Genomic DNA, 14,159 nt, shown 5'->3' on the forward strand with positions numbered 1-14,159 from the left:
TGGTATTTATATAAAATTTCTTGGGGTTCAAATCAAAACTCTATACTTAATAAACCTAAGACAGGTTGTCAAAAATTCTGTATATTAAATCAAATAGATTTGTAATTCAATTTATATAAATTTGCAATATTTTTGTGTTTAAAAAAATATGAGCAGCACTGCAACAACACACCCTTACTCTTCAACAACTCTCACAATACTGGCTGATATGCAATGCAAAATCTCTTTATATAGCCTAAGCACAGACCGCATTGAAAGCATCTGAAATAATAAGCCAATCAGAATATAACACATCATCACATTATGTCATAACCATCCAATCAGAAAACAACACATGTCTAATAATTTATTGTTTAATATTGGGTAATAATTTGTTGCAAAACATGATGCAATATAAATAAACCAGAAATAGGCCACAAGTGGACCGGAAGTAGGCAAACCGGAAGTGTACCGGAAGTGAACCGGAAGTGGACCGGAAGTAAATATGTGTGGGTGTGGGTGGGTGTGGGTGTGTGTGGGTGTATGTGAGTAGCTCTTATGAGCATCTTGGCCTAGTTTTAAGTGTAGCCAAAAAAAAATATCAAAAGGGGCATATTTTTAACAAATTTATGGACAACAATCTCACAGAAGTGCCTTTTATAAGTGTAGGCAAATCAATCTGAGGGGGGTCATACTTTCACGGGAAATTCCCGAGGGCATTTTTACAAAAATCTTGGATTAGACAGGGTTCCACACTTGAGCAAGAAGCTCATATGAGCATGTTGAGCTTGTTTTAAGTGTAGCCAAATCTGCCTGAGGGGGGTTCATACTTTATGAGCCAGTAGTACCACAAAACACACTATTAGAAATCAACAAAGTGAATAACAACGTTTGCTTTGCTTTTGATATATTACCAAAGCAATTACCGACTTTTTTTAATGCTGCCGATTCTGTGCGTAAATGCAGTCAGTACCTCTTCCCCCTAAATGATATGTTTACTGTCTCTTTATATATCTCTGGCTCTAATTGATTATTTATTTGCCACATATACAGATGAAACTGACATAGGAATTCGAACCCAGAATTTATTGTGCTAATATAATGAGTTGACTGACATTTAACAATCGTGGCGTCCTTTAACTTTTCCAGGCAGTCATAGCCGAGATATATAAAACAACGTTTCGATTATAATTTTGTTGGTTAAATTTGGATAATTTTTCTTAAGTAACGAAAACGCTTTGCTCATTTCCGAATAGCACCTTTCAGTAAACAAATTGATAGATTGATCGAGTTCGTGTTTTAAGTCCACTTTACTTACAGTATGGTTAATCGGGACTAGACGTACAGTTTAAACTGGGATCCGAACCATTTTATCTCTCAAGTGGTTATCGAACACGGGACTCCTTGATTACAAGGCAACGATGTTTACTACTACGCCAACAGGGAGTCCCAGTAACCAATATATATATATATATATATATATATATATACTTTTTCGTCTATAAAACACCCGATATTAACACACTTTCAAACAACGTCTTGTACATATGAAGCAAATTAAAATTGATATGTGAGGGCATAGGAGTGCGCACGGTGGTTGCCAGTGGTGCATGAACACCTCAAAATGCGTCCTCAAAAAATTAAGAATGTAGAAAGTACCATTATAACAATGAAAATAATGCCCCTGCTGTCTCGAGATTTGAATTTTAATGGTCGGATCTTTCTAAAGTTAAAGACAGAAGAGTGAAACGACTTGCAGCCAAAGCTGGAATCCGCCTAGAAAGATGACCCTTCGTTCGGGATTCATCAGTGATAAGAGGAAATCCTTGATTGCTTAACGAGTGTCAAGCAAACTATTTTGACAAAACAATAATAATACAATGCTAACAATACCCACAATAGTTTGCAAAATGATCTACGTAATCAGTGCGATGTTTGTAGTGGTGCAACAGTCTACGTTAGAAAAAACAGGGTTTGAAGTAGGGTCCGATTGATTTGATTTTTTTGACGTCGCATTTCTTCTACTTTTGGCTAATCACGAAGATGAAGGTGAATGATAATAGGATCGGATGGATGAAGCAGTATTCGAATGAAGGGGTGAACCGGGGAATTTCCCCCCTCTATTTTTCCCATGCCCTGCTCTACATTAATATTTTCAGTCTCAACCATGGGAAGAAAATTTCCCCCTCTGAACGTGTACTTTGAATGGAATGACAGTCATTCACTGTTCGAGCTTGGTCTTCAAGATGTTTTTAAGAAAGATAGTCATTGTACCCTAAATATTTTATGGATGCACTTTATTTTATTTTAAGTCAAAACAGAAAAAAATAATAGGATCTGTTCTAGAGTGGTCAAGCAGTAGAAACAACAATGATGGAAATTATCGAAATGTTTGACATTTGTTGGGTGCCATCAAATCAATCTGTGTGGGTAATAATAAATAATTATCTGGTTCTTGTACATTTCTCTTCGAATAGTGAACTCAGTGCAGCTATCGGTTGAAAAGAAATAGAAAGTGCCAAGGAATGATGAAGAAAGTACCAACTTAGTTATTTGTAGAATTTTGACTTTCCCCTGTTTTATTAGATTTCCTCAAACAGTTTCCATTGCCTCCACAGAGAAGAAGTGCGCGTCAGGAATTGGCTGTGGCAATAAAATCTCTAACGTCCCGTGTTTTAGCGAAGTACAAACTTTTCAACCTCACAACATTTATAGTATTCATCACAAAGTAGGTAAAATAGATCAATATTCTCTTTATTATTATTCCATTTACTAGACATGGCATACAGTTTTTCTTGCATATCAGTTGCGTTACTGAATTCTAATTAGATTTATTTATGTGTAAATAACGTAAATATATTCACAAAAATAAGAAAACGTGTGCTCATGTGAAAACGCATACTCATAAACCATAAGTTAAAATTTCATCTTCACACACCTTATGGTTTCTGTGAAAGGGGAAAATTAACTTGTGACAAATAGGCTAACATTGTCCAGATAGTCAACTGAAACAACCCTTTAGGCACTCCCATATGAATTAGTCTGCACGTGCGCATGTGTAGGGGGAGGAGAGAGAAAGGAGAGCGTATATTTGAAAAACTCATTAACCAAATGTATAAGTGACATTTCCAGAAGCTGAATATGTATTCCCCGGCATCATGATGCATGAATGAGACTGCGTATCGTATCGTTATCTAAATAACGACGGAGAAAAGGATGCTCGACCGGTAATGACACACTACTAATTGATTAATTGATTTGATTTTACTTCACTTTTCTTCCACTTTTGGCAAATCGCGAAGATGAAGATGAACTCTAGTTTTATCCCGATATTTTAGTCGAATTAGTCATCACGCACTGTTATTTAAAGGAAACCCTTCTTCCACAACTACATGAGTTTGAATAGAAAATAAAAGCGATAAGAAACGCAGATATCTGCTAGTAAAAGAGCGCGATGTGTGCGCTTTAAAAATGTACGAGAAACTTTTTTTTCCTCCGTGATTAACACAACTCCCAACTTTTTAGTCGCTTGCCGCCATTAGGCTTAGCTTACAAAATGTCACAGGCTCAACTACAGTGATACCCATAAAAACATATGAAGATAAAATATATGGGTTTGAAAGATCGTTTATTGCTTTCAGTGAGGTGAGAGGTTGTATAGAACTTATCCCCTTTATGTTGTCGCCCAAGTACGCCGTGCAATTTTATATTCTGCCGTTGTCCTAGGTCTCCTTAGCGATTTTCTTTCAATCCTTAAATTTTGTATTGCATATGGCATAGTTATAAACATAGTGAAGGACAACTTGCCTGCTGGTGCAACTGCTAACTTAAAATAAGAGAATGCAAATAAAAGTATGCTACTACAAGCAGTGGCGTGCCCAGGAGTTTACAAAAGGAGGCGTTACGTATACTTTGTCTTGGCAGTCTGCCCTCATTTTGTCATATTTTCCTACCTTTGACATTTTTCTTTTAGGAATGCTGGGCCAAACGGGGGGTTATAACCGCCACTAATCCCCTTCCTTGGGCACGCCACTGACTGCAAGTTTAATTTGTGGAAGCAAACGTTATCTTTCTCCTTCCTTGATTCCTACTCTTCGCCGACCCTTCTCCAGACTTCCAGGAGACATACACTGACACAGCTTGCAGAAGCATTCTTCCCAAACTTGTTTCTGTCCGACTCAAATGCTAAGGGGAATAAGGCATTGGATCGCATCGTTTCTCAACCTATGGGGCGCGACTCACAGCTGGGACCCGAGGGGGTGTTTGGTGGGTGGCGAAGTCGGACTTGAGAATTTATTTACTGTCTTACAAAACTATCGTTTAAAATACTAATATATATTATTTCAATATTTTAACCCGTGTTGTACGTAGTGTAAGCTATACATTTCTGTTCATCGTAACCTAACCTCTGGAATTCAAGGCGCCTTGCTGTTGGACGCGCTCTTCTTTTCTCAGTTTATTGTTTCCTGCCCTTGCGCACAGTTTCATGATGGAAATGGACAATTCCGTCTTTCATACAATACTGGTAAAATACCTTTAACCCAAATAACGTAGTTCAGGACACCACATTATTTGTTTATTTACCTAGTACCTACAGTACTGTGCGCCCATTTTACACCGATTACAAAAACGAAAACAAAGGAAGTTTGGCACAAAATATTTACACGTAGATTGTTATTTTACAAACACAGACGAAGCATAAGGTGAGGTCAGGGCTCTTAATGGACCGTAGCGGACCGGAACGGCTTCCGGTTCGTGATTATCTGGAACCGTTCAGTTCCGTCTCGTCAGTTCAGTTCCTTAGATATTTAGACATGGCTACTCTTTACGCATTGAAAACAATTGATTCACCTTGAAGGACGATAGTTTCGGAGTTAAGGATAACCATGTTCCAAAGCATTTTCTTCTTTCGTGAATAATATGAATAGCCGGTTTGAAGACTCAGGTATATTTTCGCATACAGTCCCATAAAATGCACATACATGGTATTTAGATAATTGTGAAGGTGTGTGAGATGTCAGGCAAACTTTGTAAGCGAAAGGATGTGTGCGTCAATAGTTAAAAATCTTCGCACCTACAAAGAAACTCCACAACACATTGCCACGTCACTCAAAGTTTATGTGAATTATATCAAAATTGTTCCAATATCTACAGCTGAATATGAACGCTGGTTCAGAGATTATATCTTTTCTTGGATCATAGAATAAGCTACATCTCTGTAAGTCAATTTCGATAATGTCCCTTTTTTTATCAGATATGAGCTCCAAATACGATTTTAAACCTTCGTTTTAAAAGTTATTCAAAGACAACAATGGTTATCGGGGATTACTTTAATGGAGGGTTTCCCGACTTTTCTGCTTTCATTTGTTTATTTTATAAAAATATCGGGGGCTGTAGCCCATTTAGCCCCCCCTCCTTGTGCGTACGCCAGTGGCCTGAAGTGACTACACCAAACAACAGAAAAGCTTAGTCAGGCTGCAGCAGATGGTACCTTATCAAACCATCTCTCAAATCGTTAAGTCTCTTGCAACGGTTATTCGATTCGGACAAGACGGCGCCACGGAATCAAGATGCTTAGCTTCCAGTGTTCTCTGTTCCACCCTTATTTCTCCCTCTTCTATCTGTCCTTATATTTTTCCCCCATGTGTTATATTATAGAATTAATAAATAGATTTGTAATTCCCATACATTTACAGCGTAATTGCCCTTACAATTTTGAGAAATCTTTACGTGATTCTGGAATTAGTCTTTCTGATTAGCCAAATTGGTTTCAAATTCACTTTATTCTCAAATGTCGGATTCAAATCACGGTTCAATGTGTCTCGCCAGGAATCGTACCTGGTACTCATTTTTTACAAGGCGTCCAGGTCCTTCCCGACTGGAATTAAGTTATATTGTAATAATACATAACAACCTTTTTAACAGACCCTCTGTTCGTATCTCTGTCTAGTTGAAAGGATTTGGTAACGTAAAGGTAACTTCCCCGTGCATACTGCACCGTGCCACATTCAGGGGAACTGGGTTAGGGTTCCACACATTCTCGATCTCGGCCATTTTGGAGGTGTTGTGATCAGCACCAGCGCCGCCTTTAACCTGTAGGTTTGCCTCCAGGTACACACTAATTTGAAGCTGGATAGCCCCCAGAGCCGCTTAATTCGGTGACAAGGCCGGAAAAAAATCCTAATTTAGATCACCCACACCGGGAATAGAACTCTTGTATCCCGTGTGGCAGTCAGACGCCAAACCGATTAGAGCCACTAATCGGGGTTAATTGGGACTGGATATAGAGTTGAAAATGAGGTCCGAATCACTGTACCATAGACATTCAGGGCTCAGCATAAATCGTTTAACTTGGATACGATTTCAGATATCATGGACGGAATCATTAGTGACTGGGATGGATGTCACTTCAGTTTACCTTTCTACGTATTCCTTTAGGCCATGTTTGAGGCAACAGCCGACTGGTTCCATCAGCGCTATGAGGTAGAGGTAAGGGACTCGAAAAAGCCTCTGACCAGTGGCGTCGATTAGGGGGTCGAGGGGTGTAGTTGCCCCCACCCACTTTTTCCAACTTTTGTCCCCGCACTATGCTAAATCTTATGTACCAAGGGAAAGTAAATTTTCCTTGCCCCCACCCCCACTTTTTACACCTTGTCCCCTAATTTTGGAACCCAATCGCCGCCACTGCCTCTGGCAGTCGCTTCGGTTGGTTGAGTGGTCGACTCGCGATTCCGAAATTGAAATTTAAATTGATTGATTGATTTAGTTTATTTTACTTCGCGTTTTGTGCCTCTTGGCTAATTTGCGAAGATGGGGATGAGTGATGAAATGATGAAATTGATGATGGACATTCACAAACAACCAAGCCCGACCGGGATTCGAACCCGGGACCCTTGGCGTAGCAGCGCGATGTGCTAACCACTCGGCCACAGGGTCGGGCAAAATTGTAGTTTAAAGGTTCGAGTCTTGATCAGGACATGTTGGTTCATTTGTGAGTGAACTTCATATAAAAATCATGCATCATTATCGATAAAATTTCTTTTTAATAGGTAGAAAATAAAAAAAATAATTAGAAAATAATATTAAATATATAACACAACATTAATAAGGTGAAACCGTTAATTGAATTTGATATTCAAGAGTACGTAATAACCTACTCCTGCTGACGTCACACTTCAAATCGCCGAAACAAGTATAATGGACCCACCTGTATATTACAACCTAACTACGCGCTGGATTGAAAACAAAAGAACAGCGATGGATCCACAAGAACACGGCAACCGAAAAGGGAGTCCAAGTATAGATTGTATTTGCGTTTTTCTATTTTGGCGACACGTGAAAGTACGGAGGATTGAACGGACATTCACAAATATCCATACCCAGGCCGGGATTCAAGCCCGGGTCCCCTGCCGTCGTAGCGCGATGTTCTAACCACTCCGCCACGGGGGAGGTGGGCTGCAACAAAATGAATATTACACGAAAGAAGTTTCAAATGTAAGTTGTAACAGCATATTAAAGAGGAAATATTTTGTAAAGTTTGAAAAATGTACAAAGTATGTTTCTAGTAAGCTAGGAAGAATAAAGGAATATGTGATATATTTTACTGTACACGAGTTACAACTGTCTGTCAGAACAAATACACTCGTATTTTACAATGACATGCTGACGGGAAGAGATTCCAAAGAAAAATGTCACTGAATCAACACAGAGACGCAGAGGACACATTGCTGCAATGTTACTACCTCATAACGTCACTCGAAGTTTCATAATCTTGTATATGAAAGGCTGAGAAGAGGTTGGTCTCAACCTTGCCTGCGCCGGCCCCGTGGCGGAGTGGTTAGGGAGACTACGTTTCTTCTTCTTTTTTGGTTCCTTCGTTGTTTTCGGAAGAGTGCCTGATGCGGGGGACGCCGTCTCGGAGTTCCCACCTTCACCTGCATGGTCATCATCTGCCTGCTGCATCGGACTATTGGGCACCTTGAGGGTAACGTCCATTGTTTCTTCCCCATTCTTCTCTGCTACGTGGGCTGCTTGGTTGACATTAACTTGGTCCACACTAACGGGGTTAGGAACGTCTGCTGTTGTCTTGTTTTCTACACTGGGTGGTAAAGTGGAATCTGTTACGGTATTTTTAGGTACACCCTGTAGTGAAGCTTGTACGTTGTTCTAATTTTCCTGGTCTCCGGAGCGTTTCAGATGCACAGGTAGTATAGTAGGTGTCGGGGTCATCATTTTCTCATCAGCCGGCACATTCCTCGGGACAGGACGCGCCGCCCCGGCATAGGACGTATCTTCGGGTTTCTCCATTTGACGACGTCGGGACGGACAGGTAACGTAAAAATGGTCACTAAGGTCACAGTAACTGCAAGTACGGTCTTGCCCGCTATATGTCACCCAGTATCGTCCGCCACTGATTGTGACGTACGATGGAATCGCACGAGTTAGATTCATTTTGTCGATTTTACGGCCAGTTCTTACCGGATAAATGTGATCACTGGAATACCGTTCATCGTCCAAGGATATTATCTGACCGTACGTACTCAGGACCGATCGAATGGCGTCATCGGACAGTTCACTCGGGACAACGTGCACTCTAACTATCACGTAATTTGCATCCGCCCACGTAACAAGCACTGGACAATCCCCGTCTTCGTCACTATATTTATATTCTCCGTTTGACTGCAGTAACAACTGTTCACACACTACTTTCGATAGTAGTTTCAGAAAGATACAACGTCTATAATTGTCTACTTCAATACTTACGACATGTTCCGGTTTCAATTTCATGGTCTTGCTGATCCAATTGTGTATTTCCGTCGAAGTTGGTTTCCTTCGCACTTGACTGAAGTTCAGTTTTAGTGTATTCAATCTCTTGATTACCATGTTGGCAGCGTCGCCGTGGTTCACTTCAACCGGACTCGCGAGTAATACGCGCTACGTGACTTCGAGCTATTAGAGAGACGCGCAAACACAACCGTCTCAGACCACTGCTCGAGCCAGACGCCAACTGCCACTGCGCCATCGGAGAGGCCCAAGTAAATGCAGGAAAACCAGGCCTTCTGTAAGAAGCTAAGAGGATTAAAAACGTTTCTGCTCTGTCCCTCGCCCTCCTGCAAGATAGCGATAAGAAGTGCTTGCTTCTTTTTTTCTTTTCGCCGAACTACATTGAGTTAAACATGTCAAATGCAGTACAAGAAGACCTGTGACCAGTGGTTGACTGCGGACGGAGTAGATAGTCAAAATGTTACAAATGGAACATTAAACTACATTACTCTTTCAATTAATATACTTTAATTTCTAACTTATCCAATTTATCTTCCAGCCGGACGCTCATTTCTTTCATGGTTCGTTTACTTTCCTCCACATTATGATACAACATGTCAAATTTTTTATTCTACTCTTGCCTATATGGTACCACATAAAAAAAAAACTACATTCTATTGCTCCCTCATAAGAAAGTTCATTGCCGCATCACTCAAGTATTTTATTCCAGCCTATTTCGGCTGCTTCGTACTGAGAAGGAGAGATCGACGTTCGAACCATGTTTGTAACACTGACCTACTTATCGGTAGCTCGCTAATCCCTTAATCCCTTACAGCTGCAACGAAAGAGCCTGTTCACCCGATGAAACTATACAGCTTTTTCTCTTCACTTTCTTACGTCAACACAAATATTTTACACACAAATAATCCTGTCTCAACTTATTATTAACATATATTCATATTTTCACTCACTGATTGACGCATAGTCGTAACGTAATTTCCTGAGAAATATGGTGCGAAAAGATGAATTCCCCCATTTATAAAAGTTCGACTCTGTTGTTGAGTGCGTTGGGTGATCGTACACTCCGGGTTCGAGTCCCGCCAGCCTGGACGAGGCTGTTTTGCGAGTGTCTCTTCATCCATTTAACATAATCAAGGTTCATCGTCGTGAATTGCCAAAAGTGGAAGAAAAGAGACGTAAAATAAATAACAAATATCAAATACAAATGACTTCTAAAAAACAGTGGCCTGGCCAACGACAAAGCTTCGTACTGTCCATAACTGCACAAATTAACCTAACAGTCCATAACTCCCCCCCATCACGTCCCTTTTGAACAGGGAATCATTTCGTGGGCTTATAACTGAACAAAATATAAGACATAAAAAAGAACAAAGTAGGTTTCAGGGGTGACCAGTGGCATAGCAGCAGCTCCCTCAATGCAGGGAAGGGGGAAGCTAGGGACCTGTCTATGCAGTAAAGTACAGCTGTTCCCTGTGCATTGCGCCATGACTGAATATCACGGGAGTGTGGACTGTGGAGTTATAGAGCATAATATGATAAGATGACCTGATTACTGCAACAATTCTATGCTGTCTCTCTTCGCCCGAAAAATATACGCAGTGTTAGTGGTATAGGTGACTTCGCACACACCGCACTGCGAAAGAAGGGGGCCCAAGCCTCAAGACTACATTCCTAGATCGGAAAGTGAAAGAAAGAAAATAATTATGATGATAAATTGAATTCAAATTTCTCCGATTTGAAACACAATTTATTAAATACTTTTTAATTTTGCGTACGTGTTATGTGTGCCCATATTTCTATTATTCATTTAAATTATTAAACTAATTAGTATGTTAATATCTGCTATTTATATATCAAGTTAAAACATCATGACACTTTGCTGAATGAGTTGAAAGGCACTAAGACTTAAAAAGTGCTAAGGGGACAGAGAACAGGCGATTGCTTTACAAGCCGTTAACATGTGCTGTTCCCGAACAGCGATATCTCATTATATCTAATCACCACGATCTCTTGCACAAACACTGCGTCATAAATGAAATAATAAAGAAAGATTCCGCCGAACTACAATCCAATTCAAAATTATGGCTACTCGAGTTTGCTCTCGAATTAAAAATTAGCCAGTTAAGTTATTGAATTGTGAGTTAAGCTATAATAACTATTTTTTTTCAATTATGCCTTCAATTTCTTATCCTCGTGAGAACCAAATAAAATGCCGCTTTTTTGGTGTTTTCCAAACTACACTCTCTTTGAGATTCTGTAATTAAAAAAACTTGTGTTCCAATCGTGACGAAATTTAAATACGTAGCTCTACTGGTTAATGTTTTGATTGGAGCTCAAACTGGAGTTTCCATAATGTTTAATCCGACTGTAGACAATCATTCGCTTTCAGGTCAATTGCCCTCAAATAGTACCAAATAGACCAAATATTCAGTCTAAAATTGCATACTACAGTAAAATGTTGTTAACCGTAAGAGGCTGCTGGTAGATCAGAATGTAATCTTGATTTATTGGGGGGAGGCAAATGGTATATCGCCAAATGCCGTGACGATATATCGCTGACACGATATATGTTCTAAAATATCGTGACTATATATTGCCCAACACTAGTAAGAACTAATAACCTGGAAGTAAAATTGAAAGTTTAATTCAAATATAAACGAAAGAAGACAAGGAGAGGAGATTTAAAATTGTAAACAGATTTAATAAAGGATTCGAAGGTTCCTAGGTAAGCGAAGATATGTGGCCCCCGAGAAAAGTGAGTTTACACTGGATATAAAGCTTACACTGGATATAAAGCAAAGCAAACAGCCCGACTATTTATTAAAGTTCTTGAAAGAAATGGGCCATAGGAAAAAGGCCATCCCTTTGGCTGGTCGCAAATCCGAGTTAACCAATTTTCAGGACCAAACTTGAAACCAAAGCTGAAGAAATGAAAACTGAGTTTCTGGATCAGCGCTTCTTTCAAATATTCATTGCCGATAATTGCGAAGATGAGGGTGAATGGTAATACGATCAGATTGATGAAGTGACAATCACAAACCTATATGGACGACACAACCCAGGCACCAGACACTCGTTAGTCTGATAAATACAGTTCAGGGTCAGACTCCAAGACACACATTTTGGCAAAGTACAAGATAATTTCGACTATATATTCTTCTTATTCAATTTATTCGACATAGCATGCAGTTTTTCTTGCATAACAATTGTGTTACTGAATTCTAATTAGATTTCTTTATGTGTAAATATTTAGCGTACTACAAACTGCACGAGAAATTACGCTACTGGTTTTATATATAGCCTCATTAATCAGTTCCTCAGCAAAGGGGGGGGGGGGGGTTGCAAAACTGATATAGCAGTCACCGTAATAAAGATGTCTCGGACTCGATTTTCAGTGGCGGCACATATAAATAGTATAAATACCGTCACAATAATAGCAAAACCTGTGCTAAGGTGATTATGCATACCCATAAACCATAAGGTAAAATGGTTTCTGTGAAAGGGGGAAATGAACGTATGACAATTAAGGTAACATTGTCCAGATAGGCTACTGAAACACCCCTTAACACTCCAAAATAAATTAGTCTGCGCTTGCATATGTGTGTGAGGGGAAGGGATAGGGGAGCGTATAGTTTTGAATTCTATTACCCACGTGTTTAAGTGACATTTCAGAAGCTGAATATCTTTTCCCCGGCATCATGAAACATGACCTTGAGACTGCGTATCGTATCGTTAACTAAATAACGGAGAAAAGGATGGTAATTGGACATTATTAATTGTTTTGGTGTAGTTCACTTTTCTTTTCTGTCACTTTTGACTAATCGCGAATATGAGCTCTGCATTTCTCCCTATATTTAAGTCGCAATTAGTCATCATGCACAGTTTTTTGCTCCACAACTACGTAAGTTTGAATAGAAAAGAATAGTTACAAGGAACACAGACATTCTCTAGTAAAAAAGCATGATCTTGGCGCTTTACAAAAGTAGGAAAAACATTTTTTTTGTAATTAACAAATCACCCAACTTTTTAACCGCTACGGCCACTAGGCCTAACTATAACAAAGCGTATCAGGTTCAACTACAGTTTCTGCCTCGATCAATACTCTCATCACGGGAATTTTAACGTCCTTTCTACAACAATTCTTTTCTCAAAAACCACGATAGTGCAGTTATGCAACGCGCGTGTATAAATTTTAGCCACAGAAGATCCTGCATGTGTAGGGGTTCGAGGAATAAAGAGTGTCTGCCAAATGGCAACCGTTACGGAGAAAGGGGGACGGGATGGATAAAGCCGCGTTTACACCAAATGTTCCCTGCAAACGTTATGAACTTTTTGTTACCAACACGGTTAACAACAGATGTTGTCAAAATGTTGGTAGCCATAACACTACTTTCACTTTACTTTTGTTAATAACTTTTGTTAACATTTTGGCTGCAAGATGCCGACCGTGGAGGACGTTGTACTCTCTGTGGCAGCATGTGTCATTTTGTCGAAACAGATAAGACCGAAGATTCTGGGTGAGACCTTCACTGCGGACAGGAGCTAATTGTAGGGGAAGTGCCTTTGATCTGTAGCGACTTCTAGTGGATAACAACATTTCTGTTTCCAACACGGGAAATCTGTTGAAAACATGAGATGTTGATAAGAAATTCACAAGCGTTTTTCGAAATATTAACGACATTTGCTGGTAACATGTGTGAGCAACCCCGGTGTAAACGCGGCTTAAGAGCATGGATAAATCCTGGAAAGTTTCGATACAAAGTTTGTTTTCCAACAGTTTTGTTATCCTGAATTGGTATTGAACTACAGCTAGGATCGTAGCAGTTAGTTAACACACTATTCTGTTCTTTTTTTTGAAACTTTTCAGGTACTACAAATCGACAATAACACTCGAAATAGACGATTACGTTACATTTACATGTAAATGTAATGTAATTGTTTGAGCAATGTTAATTTGTTCGAGCAATAAAATATAAATAAGAATTTAAGAACTAAGAATATGATTTACATTTATTGATTTTACAGTATATTGATTGATTTGGTGTTTTAAAGTCTGTTTTATGCACAGTAAAGCCAATCGAGACTCGACCTACAGTGTAAAGTGGTATCCCAACAACTATGTGCCTCCACCTGGTATCGAACCCGTCGAACCTGGGATCCCTAATTTACAAGGCAACGACGCACAATATATTTCTTTCTGTACTGAAAACTTCCGTTTCACTTTACGGAAAGAATATAGAAACTTAGGAAAATATACTGGCTCTAAATTAAGAATCATAACATTGTGTAAGATGACATGAACTTTCGCTTGCTATGCATAAGTAAATATTGAACAGTATTTATTGATTTCATTAAACAAGGGAACAAATGAAAAAGTGTAAGCAAAATAATTAGTT

The sequence above is a fragment of the Lepisma saccharinum genome, chromosome 13 (genome assembly GCF_977018435.1).
Source record: "Lepisma saccharinum chromosome 13, izLepSacc3.1, whole genome shotgun sequence".
Taxonomy (NCBI): domain Eukaryota; kingdom Metazoa; phylum Arthropoda; class Insecta; order Zygentoma; family Lepismatidae; genus Lepisma; species Lepisma saccharinum.